The sequence below is a fragment of the Leucopleurus acutus genome, assembly GCF_964270905.1.
Source record: "Leucopleurus acutus genome assembly, chromosome: 20".
NCBI classification, from domain to species: Eukaryota; Metazoa; Chordata; class Mammalia; order Artiodactyla; family Delphinidae; genus Leucopleurus; species Leucopleurus acutus.
Window position 1 is genome coordinate 57,561,423 of NC_139162.1, and position 20,017 is coordinate 57,581,439.

A 20,017-nucleotide genomic window follows, 5' to 3' on the forward strand; every position below is an offset into this window, starting at 1 on the left:
ATTACAGGGCTATACTAATGCCCAAATTTGTTTACATCTCCCTTGCAATCCAGAGCCCATACTCTCAACCAACTCCTTAACTAACTCTCACGAACCAGGTCAGTATTTCCCCTGCCCTAAAGCAGCCCAGGGCCAGGTAACAGACAGCTGGGGACAGTTCCCATACCCCAGGTACACAGAATTATACAAACTAGTCACCCATAAACTTTTCATCCAATCCTCCCTGCATTTCCCTCAAAAGTCTAATAAAGGTTCTGACCTTTGGTGTCCCTTAGCTTGTGCTCACGCCTCCTGACCGAATCTGGTGCTTCTAGAGGTAGCTCTGTTACATAGTGTACCTCCTCCTCTTGGGAAATATAAGTAATAAAACTGTCTTTTAATGTCATTGGCCTCTCTGTATCACGACTCACTCGTCTCCACTAGCTAAAATCCTGTGGGTGCAATCACTGATGCACTTCCCTTTCCAGGACCTTCAGCCCTCCCCCTACACATCCATCCCTGCTCATCCTCCTCCCACACGTCCCACCATGGAATATATACCAGGTCCCAGTGGCACCAGTGCCTGCTCTCTCCTTATTACCATTGATCACTGTGTCCGGCACACAGCATAAAACACATGGGGGAGGGAGCAGAAAACCACCACCTAAGGTGTGGAACTGCATGCATGGCCCTACCCCTCTCCTGCCACACAGTTTCCCTGGGGTTCCCCAGGTGTTGACCCTCAGACACATTCAGACTCGTCCCTGTCCTCAAGCGCCCAGTGCCAGGGCCCAGGGCCAACCATTCACACTCCTCCTTACCTGCATCTCACTCGTTGGACTGCACCTTCCTCGTGACTCTAACCCTTCCACAGTGACAGTTCCACAGACAGCCCCAGCCCACACCATAGGCACTTCCTTCACCTCCTTATAGGGCACTCTGCACATGGAATCCAGGCAGTGAATGGAAATGCATCCAGCATTCATCTCAGCCCAGTCCTGCCCCTGAACACCAAAGTCCCCTGGGGCTAGGGCCTGCCCCAAGCCCTTCTTAGAAGGTCTCACCACCTGGCCCTGTTTTTTCCTTCCTCCCCAGCCACCCTTTTTATGTGAGACCTCATGTCCCCTTAGCCCTCTCCCTCTTCCGTGTTGCATGAACTGTCCCATAAGCAGTCAGCACCTTTTCTCCTCACGTGAAGCCCAGGTACACCGACCTCCCCACCCACACTGTGATTGCACCCTAAGTCTAGCGACTCTCCTAGCTGATCCCATTTCCTCCCTCAACATCCATCTCATGTTCGCTCTGGCCTCAGAAGACTCTCACGCCTACATCCTACTGTCATGCACAGACAAGGACACTCTGCTCCCTCATCTGTCTTTGTGATGCGCATCACCACCAGCCAGGTACCCAACCCACAGACTTAGTCCTGAGGCCCTTCATTCTCACTCCTTGTCCTCTAGTGGCATCACAACCATAAACTAGAAATGATGCCGCCTAAATCTTACCTTTGGCTTCATCGTAGTCCACACACGGGCCACTATGTTGTGGCTGTCTCCATCCTGAACCCGTCCTCTGAACTCCAGCCCTCTGTGTAAAAGTGCCCACTCAACACCTCCCCTTGGGAGTCTCTGGAACATTTGTGATGTGGACAAAAACGGACTCTCCTTATTCCACCTGCAAATTCCTCCTAAAGCTGACTTTGCCCATTTTAGTTGATGAGGCATCCATCCTTCCTAACAAGCCCAGAAACCTGAAGTCATCCCCAATTCTTCCTATCAGCCCACTTTCTTGAGTCCCTCACTCTCCATTACATAAAACATGGGCAGCTCTAGTTCAAAATACATCCAGAAACCAACCGATCCTCTATCTCAACAACTAGCATTCTTGTGTAACACCACCAACACTCATCTGGATTGCTGCAGGAAATCCCCCCTCCAAATATTCCTGCCTTCACTCATCCGTACCCCCAGCCCCATCTTTCTTCCAATTTGCAGCCAGAGGAAGCCTGTTAGGCTAGGTCATAGCACCTTTCTCCTCTGATTCAAACTTTCCCTACCACCCACCTTCCTCAGTAGAGGCTCAGGACTTCAGGCTATCATTAAAGGCCTCATACCTGTGTAATTCTCACTCAGCTCCCCATTTCCACTAGATATAACAGAGACATGCAGTTCCCTGACCTTCCCAGCTAAGTCTCACATGCAACTGTCTGAATATTCTGCATCCTGTAGTCAGGACTCTCTGCCACACCTTACCCCATCAGTTGTCAGAAATGGAACTGTTCCATGTAACCTGGTACTAAATATAGGATCCTGGGCCTGGTGAAAGCACATGATCTATAGATGCGAGAGAGGGAGAATGGATAGAAGTCTTGGGAGCTACCATTCCCTGAGGGCATATATATCAGAGTGAAAAAACATCAGGGTGATAATTGGGATGGGTGAAAGGTAGGACCCCTCCACGCACCTGTAAGGGTCCATAACCATTTCTGCCACTGCCGTGGGACCCTGAGGAAGAAGGAAGCCTTGAGAAATGGGTAGCATTGTAGGATCCTACAGCTGAGCTGGACCACCACCCCAGCCTTGCCCTGCCCTGGTATAACGGGATCTCAGCCTGACAGTCTATGGTCAGTTCTTCAGAAAACAGTACTGCCTCTTACTAGCTCAGTGACACTGGAGAAGGACTAAGCCTCCCTGAGCCTCAGGGAAAAGAAAATGTTTATGAAGATAAGAATGCTTCCAAACTCATAGGGATCTAATGTAAGGAGGACATACCATGTATCAGCTATGATTGTACATAGGATCAATAGTTTTGTACATATTTTCAGTGCAAGTGAAGCAGCAGAGTTTTGAAACTTAGGGTCTTCATTTTTACTGCTTTTTAAGATTTCAGAGGATGTCATATATAGAACTTTGCATTGTAAGCAAATACCTAGAGGTAAATCAATGCCAAGCCATTTAAAAAGTGTTTGCATAAATTTAACTGAGTGAACAGGCTCATTTCTAATTGCCTGTATGTATTTAGAGGAATGTTGATTAATTAGTGTTTAAATTAGTTTTCATACATTCTTAAGTTAATGAGTCATGGGGAGGGGCTGGGCAGGCAGGTCAGCTATTAGTCCATTCAGCACCAGCCTATCACTAAATAATCCTCAAAACAGAGCTTGTTGGGGACCCTTGACCGAAGCAGTTGATCATCCCTCTTGCCTTGAGAGGTGGAGGTGAGTTGGCAGTGCCCTTGTCTGGGACCCACTGGCTGCATTAGCCTGGCTGAGTGGCCCTGAGGGTTGGCAGAGCCTGCAAGTGGAGAATCCGCACAAGCACACACTTCAGGCTCTACAGAAGGAAAGCTCCTTACTCCATCCAGGCCTCCCTTTCTACAGACGTATCCCAGAATCCCTCCTATGTCAGGTCTGCTCTTTTCTGGAGGGAGCATCAGGGATGCCAGCACCAGCCCTCATGCCCTGCCCTCCAACTCTCAGCCTTCCCCTCCCTCACCACAGGGCCCATCTCAAGTAACACTCTTAAGACTCCCTCCTCAATCTGATCCCCAGGCCATGCCCTGGTCCAATCCACACCCTCCATGCCTTTGATATTTCCAACCCTGTCCCCTTCCTCTGCTTCCAGACTATATGTTCACCTCCACATATGGTATCTCCATTTGGTGACATCTCCATCTTGATACATGTCAGGATCAACATGTCCAAATACAACTCATGATCTTCCCCCTGAACCTGCTCCTCGAGCTGACTTCCTCATCTCCCCACTATCAGATGTTCAGGCAAAAAACTTGGATGGTACTTCATTCCCTACTTTTGCTTACAACCGTATTTTATGCAGCAGGAAATCCCGTTTCCTCCAAGTTTGAGATTTTTCCAGAATCTCATCCCATCTCCCAATGTCGAACTACCTTCCTGGCCCAGCCCCTGCCATAATTCTCCTGGGGTCTATCGCGGTGGTCTCCTCAGCAGTCTCCCTGCCTCCATTCTCATCCCGTTCTCCCAATTTTTAACTTCTAACTCTGGATACGGTTCTCCCATCCCCATTCCCTTCACAACCTTCCATGGATTCCACCTGCTCAGGTTGCCGTTTCAGGTGAGACAACTCCTCCCCCTCTGTCCACGACACAAGACACTCCAGGTGTCCCCAATGCTGCCGACTCCGTAGCACCTGCAAGCCGTGCACCGGGAACCCCCCGAGGGAACTCTCTCCCTCACCCCAGTCCACGGGCTGAAAGGGGACCCCTCCCAAGGCCGCCTTCTGTTCTGGGCGCTGGGGCTGACCGGCAGGGAATTGAACGGGCGCACCACCGGGTGGGGCCCTGGGAGACACATCACCCACCTGAGCTGGGCTCATCCCTAAGCCTCTCCACCTGCTTTTTCGCTCAGTCACCTCCATGCCCGCCAAGCGGCGTTTAAGCCCGGAACTCCTAAACGTCCAGAGAGACCCCCCCAAAGACAGGAAGGAACTCCGGAAGTCCCGCCCCAGATGATGCGCACGCAACCATCAGTCCCTCCTCTAAGCTTTCATTGGCCCAGTTACCGCGCCGCCGCCGGTCACCGAGCTAATGAAGGCTCAGCTGACGAACGTTTTCCTCTGCACGCATTCGGGGGCGAGACTTCCATAGGCTTCATGTGGGGTCCGGTTTCCGTGTTTTTTCACCTTTTTCAGGGCAGTGAGTCCTGAGTCGGGACCGAAGAGAATGGAACAGGCGAGGAGAGGCGTTGGCCCCGGTGCCCAGAGGCGGCTGTGAGGCCCCCCCGAGCCCGTAGTTGACGGCAGTGACCTCGTTCCCGCCCCGCCCGCCGCCTCTTCCGGCTCCGTTCTTCCCACCGACCGGTGACCGAGGCTGCGCCGATGAGGCCCGCTCAGGTGGATGCTGCGTCTCCCGGGCCCCCACCCGGTCCGACTGTCGCCTCCGAGTCCTAAATACGGACGGAGGGGCGCCCGCTCGGTTCCCTGACAGTCAGCCCCAGAGTCCAGAACAGAGGGCGGCCTTGGGAGGGGTTCCCCTTTCAGCCCGTGGACTGGGGTGAGGGAGAGAGTTCCCTCGGGGGGCCCCCGGTGCACGGCTTGCAGGTGCTACGGAGTCGGCAGCATTGGGGAAACCTGGGGTCGCTTTTGTCGTGGACAGAGGGGGAGGAATTACCTCACCTGAAACGGCAACCTGAGCAGGTGCAATCCGTGGAACGTTGTGAAGGGATTGGGGATGGGAGAACCGTGTCCAGAATTAGAAGTTAAAAATTGGGAGAATGGGATGCGAATGGAGGCAGGGAGACTGCTGAGGAGACCACCGCGATAGACCCCAGGAGAATTTTGGCGGGCTGGCCCAGGAAGGTAGCGCGACATGGGAGATGGGATGAGATTCTGCATAGATTTCATTAATAGAGCCTACAGGACTTTCTGATGTGCCATGTATAGCTGTGAGCAGAAGTAGGGAGTGAAGGACCATCTCAAGGTTTTTTTTGTTTTTGTTTTGTTTTTGCGTTTTTGGCAGGAAGCAACCACAAGGATCAGGTTTCAGAAGATAATGAGTTAAATTGTGGATGTGTGACCCTAAGATACCTCAAGGTGGAGACGGCACATAAGTATGTGGACATGAAGGTCTAGATGCGGGGGAAGAGGGCTGGACTGAAGCCGTCAAACGAGTGCAGGGTGTGGACTGAACCAGGGCATGGCCTGGGGATCAGATTGAGGAGAGAGATTTTTTTTTTTTAAGAAGATGTTGGGGGTAGGAGTTTATTAATTAATTAATTTATTTTTTCTGTGTTGGGTCTTCGTTTCTGTGCGAGGGCTTTCTCTAGTTGTGGCAAGCGGGGGCCACTCTTCATCGCGGTGCTCGGGCCTCTCACTATCGCGGCCTCTCTTGTTGCCGATCACAGGCTTCAGACGCACAGGCTCAGTAGTTGTGGCTCACGGGCCTAGTTGCTCCACGGCATGTGGGATCCTCCCAGACCAGGGCTCGAACCCGTGTCCCCTGCATTAGCAGGCGGTTTCTCAACCACTGCGCCACCAGGGAAGCCCGAGGAGGGAGATTTTTAAGGTTGTTATTTCTGATGGGCCCTGTAGTGAGTGTCAGGAGAGCTGAGACTTTGAGTTTGGGGCATTAGGGGGTTCATCGTCCCTGATGTTCTCTCCATAAAGGAGCATATCTGGCATAGGAGTTACTCTGGCCTGTGTCTGTAGAAAAGGATACCTAGATGTGATGAATTGCCGGCCTGGATGGAGATGAAGGTGTAAGGTCGTGTAGAATGAGCCCTGCAGGTCAGCTCTTCTCCTAGAGGAGAATCCCTGTGGAACAAAGAAATAGCCAGGTTTGTGGAGCAGATTGGTTCCAGACAAGCACACTTCTGACACACCTCTTCCACCACTCAGGGCAAGAGGAATGAGAGCTCTATAGTCAAGGGACTCCTGCATTGCACTTGAGCGGATCCTTTGCAAACAGGAAACAGTCTTGTTTGCAAAAAGGAAAAGTACCTGACCTGCCTGTTCAGACTCTCCCTACAACTCATTAAATTTAAAATGTATGAAACATACTTACTGATCAAAACATCTGTTAACCAGTATCCTTCTAAATATGTACACGTAGAGGGGCAGTTAGAAATGATGACATTCAATAGATTAAACATAGGAACACTTTATTAAAAATTGCTTGAAATTTAATTTACCTGTAGTATTGGTAATACTTTAGGTGTTAGCAAATTTAGTGGAATGTTATATATCTCATTTTCTGAAAAGCTTAAAAAGCAGAAACAGGAGGGGTGGGATGAGTTGGGAGATTGGGATTGACATATATATACTCTATGTATAAAGTAGATAACTGATGAGAACCTACTGTATAGCACAGGGAGCTCTACTCAATGCTCTGTGTGACCTAAACGGGAAGGAAATCTAAAAAAGAGAGGATATATGTATACGTATAACTGATTCACTTTGCTGTACAGCAGAAACTAACACAACACTGTAAAGCAACTATACTCCAATAAAACTACTTTTTTAAAAAAAGCAGAAACAATGCAAACCCACATTTTGAAAACCCAGTCCCTTCATTTGAACTGAAAACATGAAAAATTGTGAATCTTATGTATAGTTACAGCTGATAGGTAGTGTGTCCACTTATGTTTAATACTACTGTCAGCCTTATGAGGTAGAAACCATTGTTATCCCTATTTTACAGTAAAGGAATTGAGGCTCAGGGAGATTCAGTCATTAAAGAAGAGTCACACAGCTGATAATAGTGACACTGAGGTCAGAGAAACAGCATAGACCATCAGGCTTAGACCATTTTGCTCCAGGGCAGGCCAGAGGTGATAGTCTAGCCCAGCCTGTAGAATCCTAACGTGGTTGCCCATTTCTCATGGCCTCCCTCTTCCCACAGGTTCCCATGGCATTTGCAGAAATGCTTATGGACCTGTACAGGTGAATAGAGGATGTGCCAGACCTTCATCCACCCCAGTTATCACCCTGATGGTTCTGCCACTCTCATATAAAGAATGCTGGTGGCCTGAGATTGTTCACCCATCCTCCCTTCCTTGGGTCTGAAGTCCCTGTGGTTTCACCAAGGCCTAGGGTCTTGAACTCAGTCCCAGATTATATGGAGCTGTTCCCATTTCCAACAACTGATGGAGTAAGATGTGGAAGGATGTCGTGGGCACAGGATCCAGAATGTCCAGACGACTGGAGGTGAGACTGAGCTGAAATATTCAGGGAACTGCAAGTCTGTTACATGTGAGAGGATTATGGTTGCGGGGAGTGAGTGGAGGGTAGGGGCACACAGTTATCAGGTCTCAATTACAGCCTGAGGTTTTGGGCCTCTAATCCGAGGGAAGTAGGAGCTAGGGAAGGTTTGAAGTAGAGGAGCCAGGTATTTGACCCAGGTTGTAACTGGCTGTGTGAGAGGGAAGGTAGAGGTAGAGTGACATGGGGGAAGTGACTGTGGTGGACGTTGGTTGTTGCTGGACAAGAGTCACTGCCGTGGAGGTAGCAAAGTGGTTGCCTTCTGTTTGTGTTCTGAACAGACCTGCCCACATTGAGTGATGTGGAGAGCGTGGGACTGGGAGATGAGATGGAAGGGCAAGTCAGAGGTGACCCCAAGTTTCTAGTTTTCTCTGGAAAGATGTGTTCTGGACACAGTGATCAGTAGAAATAAGGAGAGAGAGGCACTGGTGTCACTGGACCTTGTATCTTTTCCACATTTGGGAAGTGGGGGTGGAGGTTGAGGAGGGAATGGACTTGTCGGGGGAAAGAGTAAAGATCCTGGAGAAATGGGCTGCGCATTGATTGAACCATCCCCATTTTGGCAGGGACTTGTGGTTTTTACAGACGTAGACATACATTTCTCTCAGGAGGAGTGGGGGCTCCTTGATGAGGCTCAGAGACACCTGTACCACCATGTGATGCTGGAGAACTTTGCACTTCTCTCATGACTAGGTAAGGCCCTCATAACCCTTCCCCCACCCCAGTGTCCTAGGCTGGGCTGTTTTTTCCAACCAAACCATGAGTAATCCTTCCTTCCTTTGTTTCCTAGCATATATGTGTGGGAGCCATTCCCAGGCTGTGTGCACCGTACTGCCTCTCCCCAAGCAGCCCCATCCCATGTTGCTCTGAAACCTTGCCTGTCCCTGGTCAAGTTACTCTGTTCAGATGCATGGAGGCCTTCCCCCTTCTTGCTGATGTTTTGGGGGGCCTGCCTGTGGCAGAAATACATGCTTACTACTTGTAGAGACCACTGACTCTGCGAGACCCTCCTCTGTAGTTCTTGCGATTTTTGAATGGGGGCCGTCATGTGTTGGCTCGCTCTGGGGGCATGCTGTCCACTCCCTTTTCCTGTGTTTCACCTGGGTTGGTCTGTGCCAGGTCCCATAGAAGTGCTCACCATGAGGCAGCGAGAGGGGCCTGAGTGTCTTGAAAGGATGGACATTACTCCATCAGTGCCAAAAAGAAGTGGCTCTGGAGCTTAGGAGCTGGGAGAGGGTGTGTTGTCAAAGCTGGCTTCAAATCACACTGGAAGCCAGGCCTTTGTCCACCACTGGGTGATGCCAGGGACAGTGGTCACACTTCATTTCTACATTTTCTTTCCTATTGTCATTTCTAATCTTCCAGTCCTCGGCTCCCCTGACTTTTGTAGTCTCCACCTCCTATTTGTTCCTTTGCTGTGCTGTCAACATTTGACCCACACTTAAGCTATTGTGACATTTGCACATATCTTTTTTATCTAAGTTACAAGTTCCTGTATTTTTTTAATTGAAGTATAATTGATTTACAATGTTGTGTTAATCTCTACTGTACAGCAAAGTGATTCAGTTATACATAGATATACATCCTTTTATTTTTTAATATTCTTTTCCATTATGGTTTATCACAAGATATTGAATATAGTCCCCTGTACTATACAGTAGTACCTTGTTGTTTATCCATCCTATGTATAGTAGCTTACATCTGTTAACCCCAACCTCTCACTCCATCCTTCCTCCAACACCCTCCCCTTGGCAACCACCAGTCTGTTTTCTATGTCCATGAGTCTGTTTCATAGATATGTTCATTTGTGTCATATTTTAGATTCCACATATAAGTGAAATCATATGGTATTTGTCTTTCTCTTTCTGACTTACTTCACTTAGTATGATAATCTATGGCTGCATCCATGTTGCTGCAAATGGTATTATTTCATTCTTTTTTACGGTTGAGCAGTATTCTATTGTATATATGTAGCACATCTTCTTTATATATTTGTCTGGCGATGGACATTTAGGTTGCTTCTATGTCCTGGCTATTGTGAATAGTGCTGCTGTGAACATACGGGTGCATTTATCTTTTTGAATTAGAGTTTTATCTGGATATATGCCCAGGAGTGTGATTGCAGGATCATATGGTACTTCTCTTTTTAGTTTTCTGAGGAAGCTCCATAGTATTTTCCAGTGACAGCACCAACTAACATTCCCACCAACAGTGTAGGAGGGTTCCCTTTTCTCCACACTCTCTCCAGCATTTGTTATTTGTAGAGTTTTTAATGAATGGCCATTCTATTTGCACATATCTTTAAACAGTCCTTGGATACCAACTACTGGGTCACAATCAGACATCTCTGGCTCTGGACACAGCCTTCTACACAGTACTCACTTCTCACCAGCAGCCATGGCCTTGTGGAAAGCCATTTTCAGAGGAGTGAGCTGGGGACCCTTCTCCTCCCTGCACTGTACCCCTTCCTTGTGTCCTTGCCTACTGTCAGGGCTCTCCCATCATCTGAGCTTCCCAGGCACAGCTCTGCACAGCAGGCCTTCTCACTGGCTCTGGCCCCTGTTGCTTATCGTCAGTCCTATGGATTTATTCGTAGGTGTGGGTGACACATATTTGTGGTAGGGCTGTTCCTCCCACCAGTGTCAATATGCTTCACCAGCATTTCTCTGGTTGCCGGTTGTTGGCATGGAGCCCAGGATGAGGAGCCAGCTTCAGAGCAAGGTGTTTCTATAGAAGTGTCACTGGCCAGGACACCGAAGCCAGCTCCCTCCATCGGGAATGCCCAGCCCTGTGGGACATGCAGCTCACTCTTGAAAGACATTCTGTCCCTGGCTGAGCAGGGTGGAATGCACCCTGGGCAAGGACTATACACTTGTGAGGCAAAGCTTTGCCAGCACCAAAAACGTCACATTAGAGAGAAACTTTCCTGAAAGGACAAGGAGAGGCCTTCATTTGTGAAAAACTGTACTGTCCACATGACACAGAGGACCTTCACATGCAGGGAAGGAGGGAAGGACTTCCCAGCTAACACAGGCCCTCTCCAGCACCAGCCTCTTCATGGTGTGGGAAAGCCACATGGGGACATTGCAGATGGAGAGGACTTTCAAAATGGGCAAAGTGCTTACAAGTGCACTCAGTGTGGGAAAGCCTTCAGCCATAACCATACACTTGTTGACCAAGAGAAGATCCACACTGGAGAATAGTTTTATGAGCATAGGGAATGTGGGAAGGCCTTTCTTAGAAAGTCCCACCACGAGCAGCATCAGAAAGTCCACACTGAGCCTGGGCTTTATGAGCACTCAGAATGTGGAGTATTCATTACAGAAATATCTGGCCTCAATGACCACCAGAGAATTCACACAAGGCCAAGGCCTTTTGAGTGCAGCCTTCTTTAGACCGTCCCAACTTGTTGGTCACCAGAAAATCCACACTGAAGAAAGAACTTACGGTGGTAGTGAGTGTGGAAAATTCTTTAGGAACTGTTCCACACTCATTAGACACCAGAGAGTTCGCACTGGAGAAAGGCCTTTTGAGTGCACTGAATGTGGGAGAGCCTTCACCTGCAAACATAGGCTTGTTGAGTACCAGAAAATCCACAGTGGTGAAAAGACTTTTTCAGTCACAAAGACACAGTTGTTGAGCACCAGAAAATCCACACTGGAGAAAGGCCTTACAAGTGCAGCGAATGTGGGAAATTCCTTATGGACAGCTCCTCACTCATTATTCATTAGAAAGTTCACACTGGACAAAGACGTTATGAGTATGGCAAATGTGGAAAAAAATTTATTTTAATTTATTTTAATTTATTTATTTTTAGCTGCATTGGGTCTTTGTTGATGCACGTGGGCTTTCTCTAGTTGTGGGGAGTGGGGGCTACTCTTTGTTGTGGTGAACGGACTTCTCATTGTGGTGTCTTCTCTTGTTGTTGAGCACGGGCTCTAGGGCACGTGGGCTTCAATAGTTGCAGTGCATGGGCTCAGTAGTTGTGGCTCGTGGGCTCTAGAGCTCAGGCTCAGTAGTTGTGGCACACAGGCTTAGTTGCTTCACGGCATGTGGGATCTTCCTGGACCAGGGCTCGAACCCGTGTCCCCTGCATTGGCAGGAGGATTCTTAACCACTGCGCCATGAGGGAAGCCCCAAATGTGGAAAATTCTTTAGGTACCGCTACACCCTTATTAGACATCAGAGAAATCATACTGGAGAAAGGCCTTATGAGTGCATCGATGTACGAAATCCTTTTGTTGCAGCTCCACACTCATTAGACATTGGACAAATCCCACTGGAGAAAGGCCTTATTAGTGCAGCTAATGTGGGAAATTTTTGTAGTAAAACTCCAGAGTCAGTACACACTAGCGAGTTCACGTTGATGTGAGGCATTATAAGAACAGCAAATAAGGGAACATCTTTACATACAGCTCTGGTCTTGTTAAACACTGTTGAATTTACACCAGAGAAATGCCTTCTGAGTGCAGTGAGTGCTGGAAAGTCTGTAGTCAAAACTTCCATTCATTTGGCTCCAAAAAGTTCACACCAGAGAAAGAACTTATGAAGGAAGCAAATGGGAAAAGGACTTCAGCTGAAAGTCTGCTCTGATTGGCACTGTGAAGTACATATTATGTACTTTTGGGTTTTTTTTTCCTTCTTATTGTGTTAAAATACACACACATAAAACTTGCCATCTTTTAAGTATTTTAGTGTGCCGTTCAGTACCGTGAGGTACATTCACACTGTTGTGCAACCTAATCTCCAGAGCTCCTCTTGTTTTGCAAAAATGAAACCCTGTACTCATTAAATAATAACTCGTACTCCTCTCCTTCTCCAGCCCCTGGAAACCACTATTCTCTGTCTCCTTGAATTTGAGTGCCCCAGCTGCCTCATGTAAGAAGAATCATACAGTTTTTGTAGTTTTGTGAAGACTTCATTTACCAGAATCTCACATTTCACGTATCACGTGTTCTGTTTCAGAAGTCCTTTCCTTTTTAAGCCTGAGTTATACTCCATTGTATGCATATACACATCTTTATCCATTCATCTGGTGATGAAGACTTCCCTTGTTTCCATATTTTAGCTGTTGTAAAGAGTGCAGCTGTGAGAACACTGCACAAATATCTCCTTGAGATCCTGTTTTCAGTTATTTTCAGTTTATAGCCAGAAGTGGAATTACTGGATCATATAGTCAATTTTTTTTTAATTTATTTTTGGCTGCATTGGGTCTTCATTGCTGCACACGGCCTTTCTCTAGTTGTGGAGTGCGGGCTTCTCATTGCAGTGGCTTCTCGTTGTGGAGCACCAGCTCTAGGCGCATGGGCTTCAGTAGTTGTGGCTCTCAGGCTCAGTAGTTGTGGCACACGGGCTTAGTTGCTCCGTGGCATGTGGGATCTTCCCAGACCAGGGCTCAAACCCGTGTCCCCTGCATTGGCAGGCAGATTCTTAACCACTGCACCACCAGGGAAGTCCCCAATCTATTTTTTTTTTTTTTTTTTTTTGCGGTACGTGGGCCTCTCACTGTTGTGGCCTCTCTCGTTGCGGAGCACAGGCTCCGGACGCACAGGCTCAGCAGCCATGGCTCACGGGCCAAGCTGCTCGGCAGCATGTGGGATCTTCCTGCACCGGGGCACGAACCCCTGTCCCCTGCATTTGCAGGCGGACTCTCAACCACTGCGCCACCAGGGAAGCCCCCCCCCATCTATTTTTAACATTTTGAACTCTTTCCTTTATTGGCTATACCATTTTATGCTCCCATCAAACGTCCACAGAGTTCCAGTATCTCCACATCCTCATTGACATAATTCTATTTTCCGTTTCATGTTTAATAGTAGCTATCCTAATGGATGTGAGGTAATATCTCACTGTAGTTTTGTTTATTTTATTTTATATATATATTTTTTATGGCTGCGTCAGGTCTTAGTTGCAGCATGCGGGCTCTTTGTTGTGGCACACAGGCTTCTCTAGTGTGGCATGCAGATTTTCTCTTCTCTAGTTGTGGCCCGTGGGCTTCTCTCTAGGTGTGGTGTGCAGGTTTTCTGTTCTTTAGTTGTGGCGCATGGGCTCCAGAGCATATGGGCTGCATAGTTGTGGCATGCAGGCTCCACAGCGTGTGGGCTCTGTAGTTTGCAGCATGCGGGCTCTCTAGTTGAGGAGCACGAGCTCAGTAGTTGTGATGTGTGGGCTTAGTTGCCCTGTGGCATTTGGGATCTTAGTTCCCCAACTAGGGATCGAACCCACATCCCCTGCATTGCAAGGTGGATTCTTTACCACTGGACCACCAGGGAAGTTCCCTTACTGTAGTTTTGTTTAGCATTTCCCTAATGATTAATGATCATGTCTTCTTGGCCATTTGTGTATATTCTTTGTAAAAATCTCTATGTTTAGCCCTTTAAAATTTTTCTTATTGGTGAGTTTTAGCAGTTCTTTATATAATCTGGATACTGACCACTTATCAAATATATGATTTGCAAATGCTTTTCTTCCATTCAGTAGCTTGCCATTTCACTCTGTTGATTGTGTCCTTTGCACAGAAGTTTGTACCCTTATTTTTGCTTTTGTTTCCTATGCTTTTCATGTCAATGCCAAGAAGTTATAAATCCAATGTCATGAAGCTTTTCCCCTATGTCTTCATCTAAGAGTTTTTGAGCTTACATCGTACTGTCAGGTCTTTGTTTATTTTGAGTTCATTTTTGGGTGTCGTATAAGGTAAGGGTCCAACTTCATTCATTTGAATGCAGATATCCACTGTAATTTGTTGGAGAGACTGTCCTCCTCCCATTGAATTGCGTTGGCACTCTTGTTGATTATTTGATCAAATATACTGGCTTCCAGTTCGGGGCACTCTGTTCTGTTTCATTGGCCTAAAGTTTTGTGTTTATGGCAGTACCAGTGTTTTGTTTTTGCTTTTTAAAAATTTTTATTACAATGTAGTTAATTTACAATGTTGTGTTAGTTTCAGGTGTACAGCAAAGTGAATCAGTTATTCGTATACATATATCCACTCTTTTTTAGATTCTTTTCCCATATAGACAATTACAGAGTTTTGAGTAGAGTTCCCTGTGTTAGACAGTAGCTCCTTATTAGTTATATTTCAGTTTTGAGTCCCTGGCTTGATGTTAGTCATTTCCTCTTTTAGAGCAGCAGCTGATTAAGACCACAACCAATCACTGTCTATATCAGGCACTCACACTCTGGACACCATCCCTTATGTCCCAGGGCCAGGAAACCAGGCAACTGGAGACAGCCTGTATGCCCCTGACCCCATGAAATTATTCCAGCTAGGTCATCCATGGGGAGCCTGGGAAACCTAGGTAGCCCCAGACCACCTGCTATGTATAGGGTTCTCCCTACAGCCCCAGGTTACTTACTGTGTCCCTGTACAGCCTGTTGTGTGCCCTGCCTGATGCCCTTGTCTCATCCTAAGCCCTAGGTAACAGAATTCTTCTTTTTATCTACCCAAGTGTCATCAAGAACTTTTAAATCTTACAAAACAACTACAAACCCAGAAGAGTGTTAGGAATGCAGTGAATGTTGAAAGTTATTCAGCTATTAACCTAAACTCAAACAGCACTGGTAAATTTAAATTGGAGAAACATCTTCGGAGTGCAGGCAACATGCTGTTTCCTTGTTCTACGTAATTACAGAGCGACATTTGGAGATTAGTCTTTGTGAAAGAGAACTCAGCCATAAATTGAACTTCATGCCTCCAGACATCCCAGGAAGATTCTCTTAAGTACCAAGTATATTGGAAGCTTTCATGATAACACCTTGCACTTCCGGACCTGCCTGGAGTCCTTGCCAGAAATAAGTTGTTACCAGTATCTGTTACGTTAGCCTTCCCTCCTCTGCCACATGGCAGGGTGCCGCACTGTGTATGAATCATCCTTACAGTGCTTGGGAGGCAGGAAGCTACACTTTCTTCCTTCATCTGGAGGACTCACCCGTCTCTTGACTTTTGGGGTATCTCATTCACTTCCCACTGATCGTTTTGGGTGGGATATTACCCAGTTCTGGACAAGAGGACTCCAGCTGGCTTCTGCAGGCAGCTTGTGGAGATTGCCCTTCTTAGTGAGTATATTTGATTGACTTGTAATGGTTGGGTTGATTTTTCCACCCTCAGAGTCACCCGACCCAGGACTATCAGCAGAGCTTAGAAGGGTTTGAATTCCGCTCTATCCCCAGAATCAAAGCTCTCAGACACCAGAGAACACTACCCTGCTCACCTGTCCCATGACTCCAAGATTCAACCCTTCTCTCACTCATGAACTCAGGATACATTTCTGCCATAGCAGTAGAATTTTTTCACTGCATGCACCTGCTTTCACATATGTGTACCATACTTAATGACGAGCTCCTTCCCTGCTCAAGGGCAGGACCCATATCTCTGTCATCCATATCATCCCACTACTCAGAACACAGTGCTTGGTGGGTGGAGCAGCAAGGCCACAGCCAGACCCTCTGAGTGACCACAGATATGAAGACAAGGCAGAGAAAACTGGATGGTGAGAGAATGAACCCTAGTGGGTCCTTCACCCCCTGGGATGCATCTCATATGTTTTGCAGTTTGGGGTCCAGGTCCCTTTATGGGCCACCTTGTCCCAAGGAGCTCCCAGTTATGGAAAGAATAACCCTCTGCTTTGAACCAAGAATTGTTTCCTGAGAGTGGATTCTCTGACTCTCATGGATCCCAAGGCTCAGATTCATGTACAGCTACAGCTACAAACCAGACAATTATCTTGAGAGGAGATATAAGAGGGTAGTGTCTTCAAAACGCAACTTACTTTCCTACAGAATACAGGAACCACACAAGCTATTCTCAAAACATCATAAATTTAGTGGAAAAAATGATGTTTTTTCTCACTGAGAGCCGTGTGTGCAGTAACAATATTGGATAAAACACAACATAAAGGGTTCGTGTCCACCTTGGCAACACAAAAGTATGTATTTGATTATATAAAAGGCTCCAAGGAGGGCTCAACTGGACAGTACATTTTTTTAAACCAAAGGTCATATTGATTATTTCATGCAGCTTTGAAATTAGCCCCAAAGACAGTCCCAAGGGAGGAATTTCAACACAACCTGACTGATAAGAGCATCCTGAGAATAAGACCACAGTAGTAACTGTGAAACCCATACGTGGCTACCTGTATGCATCCTGGTTTTCCTGTTAAAGTTCCAGTCACTTTACAATGTTTCACAGAAACTTTTCTTCCCCTGCAAAAAGCGCTATTTTTTCCATTTGCCCCCAAGGCTTGGAGAAGGCTCCAGGGTGGTTAACAAGCTGCCCAGTGGCTGCAGGGACAGGCTTCAGGGAGAAACCCTGACCCCAGAGGGGCTCCTCACAGGCCGCTGGGCTCCAGGGGCTCCTAGTGGTGCTTGAGGCTGAGCCTTTGGAAGAGACATTCGCCCAGCCCAGCCTGGGGGCCAAGCAGCCTGCGGAGGTTGGTCAGGTGGTCGTCAATCTTCTTGATGAATTTCACCTGCTCATCCAGGAAGTGGCTCCAGGAAGTCCAGAGGTGGAGTCTGTGCGGGCAGAGCCCAGGGCCTGCGGACCCACAGGGCCTGGCGCAGGTTCTTCTCCGTCAGCCGGGCGGCTTCCACGGCGTCCTGGGCTTTACCCACACTCCTGGGACGGCTTCTGCACGCCGCGGCCACAGCGCTGCTTTTGCCTTTTCCAGTGAGCTCGGGCCCTCCGGCTGCTCGGCCAGTTCGCGAAACGATGTCTCATGCCCTCGAGAAGCGCAGAGACAGGTAGGTATGGGAGAGAGGCAGATGCACGTTATCAGGCGGGTGACTGCGGCCTCCACCTGGCGGAGTAATTGTGACGAATCTGGGAGCTCATGCTTGGTCGGCAACAAGGAGCTAAGCTCAGAAAGTGGTGTTGGCTGGTCCCGGAGGGCGAGGAGAGCTGAGTGGGTGGTTCCAAGGTTGTGACTGGAAAAAAGGTTGGAGAGTGGTCAGAGTCAGGAGGAAGGGGCGCCCCTGGGCCTGTTCAGTCCAAATGCTGTTGAAATGAGAGATCTGCCGGACGGCCAAGAAACTTTTATAAAATTAAGCAATGAGCTTTCTTTTCCATGTTTGTTTCTCTGAATTTAACTTAGCTATGTGTTTTATTGTCTTTGTTGTAGTTGCAGTTCAGCACATAGAAAATTAGAAAAGCCCGTCTACTCAGGAGTAAAGACTTCAAGAAACACCAGGAAGAGGAAAGACTTAGGACTCACCTGGGATGACAACACAGCTACATGATCATCCTCACCCCTCTGGGTAAAATACAAACTTCCCAAACAATGGCTAACAATCCAGGGAAATAATTCCTCCCTTTGCCAAACCATCCTTGATCCGCTGTCCCTGAAACTTCCTCAACGCATACTGACCCTCCAGTAGAGACCATAACCTCCCCCAACTCTGTCCCCTTCAGACTGTGATTCCTGGGCCTTGTTAGCAGGCATTTCGGATATAGTTTTCTGCTACCAGGGCTTGGGCTGATTTGCTTCCATCACGTGACCTTTAGTGTTTACATTCGGTCTTCAAACCTGTGAGACTGCAGGTTGTGGCAAGAGCACCCGGCTCCTGTTCTGGCTGCCATCAGCACATCATCAAACCTGCAGGGATGGTGCTAGGATGGGGAAGAGCAGGGGTTATCTCCCAGCCAGGTTGAAACCACCTGTCACACTCGGTCCACGTGCATGATTGTGTGATCTTGTGTGTATATCCACACACTAGGCTTTTGGGCCTCCCTATCCCATGCTTGTCTCACAAGTCTCCCTGGAGCATTTGTGCATTTGTGTCCTCATACCTGGTGTGGTAGTTCAGCACCTCTCTCTATTCCCACAAGCCTCTAATGTGTGCCACATACACTGGTTGTGTGTCTCATGACTATCACATGTCTTTTCTGTTGTGGACGTGGTGTAATGCATGTGTGTGCGTAGGCTTGTTGAGGGGTGTCAGCATGCAGACCTCATCACAGTGTCCCCAGGATGCCTGTGCACGGGCCTCCAAGTTGTGCTGAGGTGTATCATTATTGTTACCGGACTCAGTGGGTCCTTCCCTTGGGGTGCATAGCCAGTGAACACACCAAGTACTTTCAGTTAAAGCAGAAGCATTTATTACTTGTGACAAGTAAGGAGACAGGGAGATAGCTCTCAAAGCACTGGACTGAAGTATTAAGCCTGGGGGGCATGCATATTCAAGAAAGGACCGGCTTGGAAAATGTTACTGTAGGTTGCCAAAATCTGCAAGCAAGCAGGCACTGGGTTGTTTGCTCACAGTGTGTTATCTTGTTCACTGGGATTCACCGTAACCTTTTCGGAATGTTGGGTATTTGGAGCTTTGTGCCATGAATCTCCTCCAATCTCTTAGAGCATTTCCGTTAGCAAACTTCTAATTCTGAATTCTTTCTCTGTCCCTTTGAGACGTACATAAAACTTTCGAAAAGCTAAATAATCCTCTTGTCAGTTTTACAACTGTGTAAAAATGTGCTCCCGGGATTTTAATTTATGGAGGTGACTGAGTGAGGACAGGAGAGGCTACTGCCGTTGAAAGTTCCCCAAGGAAACGACAGGCACAGCAGGACACGTAAGACCACATGAAGCCTGTCACATGCAGGTGTCAGGAAGCAGAGAGGAGCTGGGGCTGTGCCTTTATGACCACAGTGGCGGGAAGAACTAGGTAGTGACTTCCACTAGTGGGCAGGAAGCAAAAACACACATGCTATTGCTGGGAGTTTGTAACCCGTGGCCATGAGACCAGCTCGGAGGTGGGCCAGGACGTAACGAGGTCGGGCATCCGGGCGGCCGGCAGTGCGCCCTCGCCGGCCAGCGATCCGGATCCGTCCCGCTAATGTTCCCGCCGGTTGTCGGGCGCCATCTGGCGGTCACGTTTATTTTGTCCCTTCCCGTCCGGAGCTCGGGCGACGTCTGCAGGGGATGGGATTCGGCCGCAATGCCCGAGGCAGAGTTCCGGGAGGTCGGTGGGGCTGGCGGGATCATTCCGGTCTTGCCGGGCGGGCGCGCTTAGTGGTCTCTCCGGAGGTTGTACCTGCAGACTTACAGGGAAGAGGCTGGGTCCCCTCCGGTTGCCGAAGGGAGCAGGAAGGGGGTCTCCCGGCTCCGGAGGTGGGAACCGGGCCGGGTGGGGAGGCCCGAGGAGGGCGTGAGCCGTTCGGCCGCGGGCTCGCGTGGCCTGGTCTGCAGAGGTTCCCCCGTGGGGTTTTCCCGGGTCCTGATTCAGAGGCCGGCCGGCCCCGCACTGCCTGCGGGCGAACCAGGTAGGGTAAGCCGGGCCGCCTCTGCCCCCGGGGTCGGGGGTAGAAGGGGGGG

The 20,017-nt window shown here is 48.4% G+C and overlaps 1 protein-coding gene across 1 annotated transcript in view; it reads left to right on the forward strand.

Moving 5' to 3' along the window:
- The first annotated feature begins 4,592 nt into the window (after positions 1 to 4,592).
- LOC309977285 (uncharacterized protein) overlaps positions 4,593 to 20,017 on the forward strand; it is a 127,550-nt gene continuing 112,125 nt past the window's right edge. The window contains exons 1-4 of the mRNA XM_082863323.1: positions 4,593 to 4,847; positions 5,473 to 5,563; positions 7,354 to 7,658; positions 8,279 to 8,405. The gene's annotated coding sequence lies outside the window, so the exon portion shown is untranslated. The remainder of the gene's footprint in view (positions 4,848 to 5,472; positions 5,564 to 7,353; positions 7,659 to 8,278; positions 8,406 to 20,017) is intronic.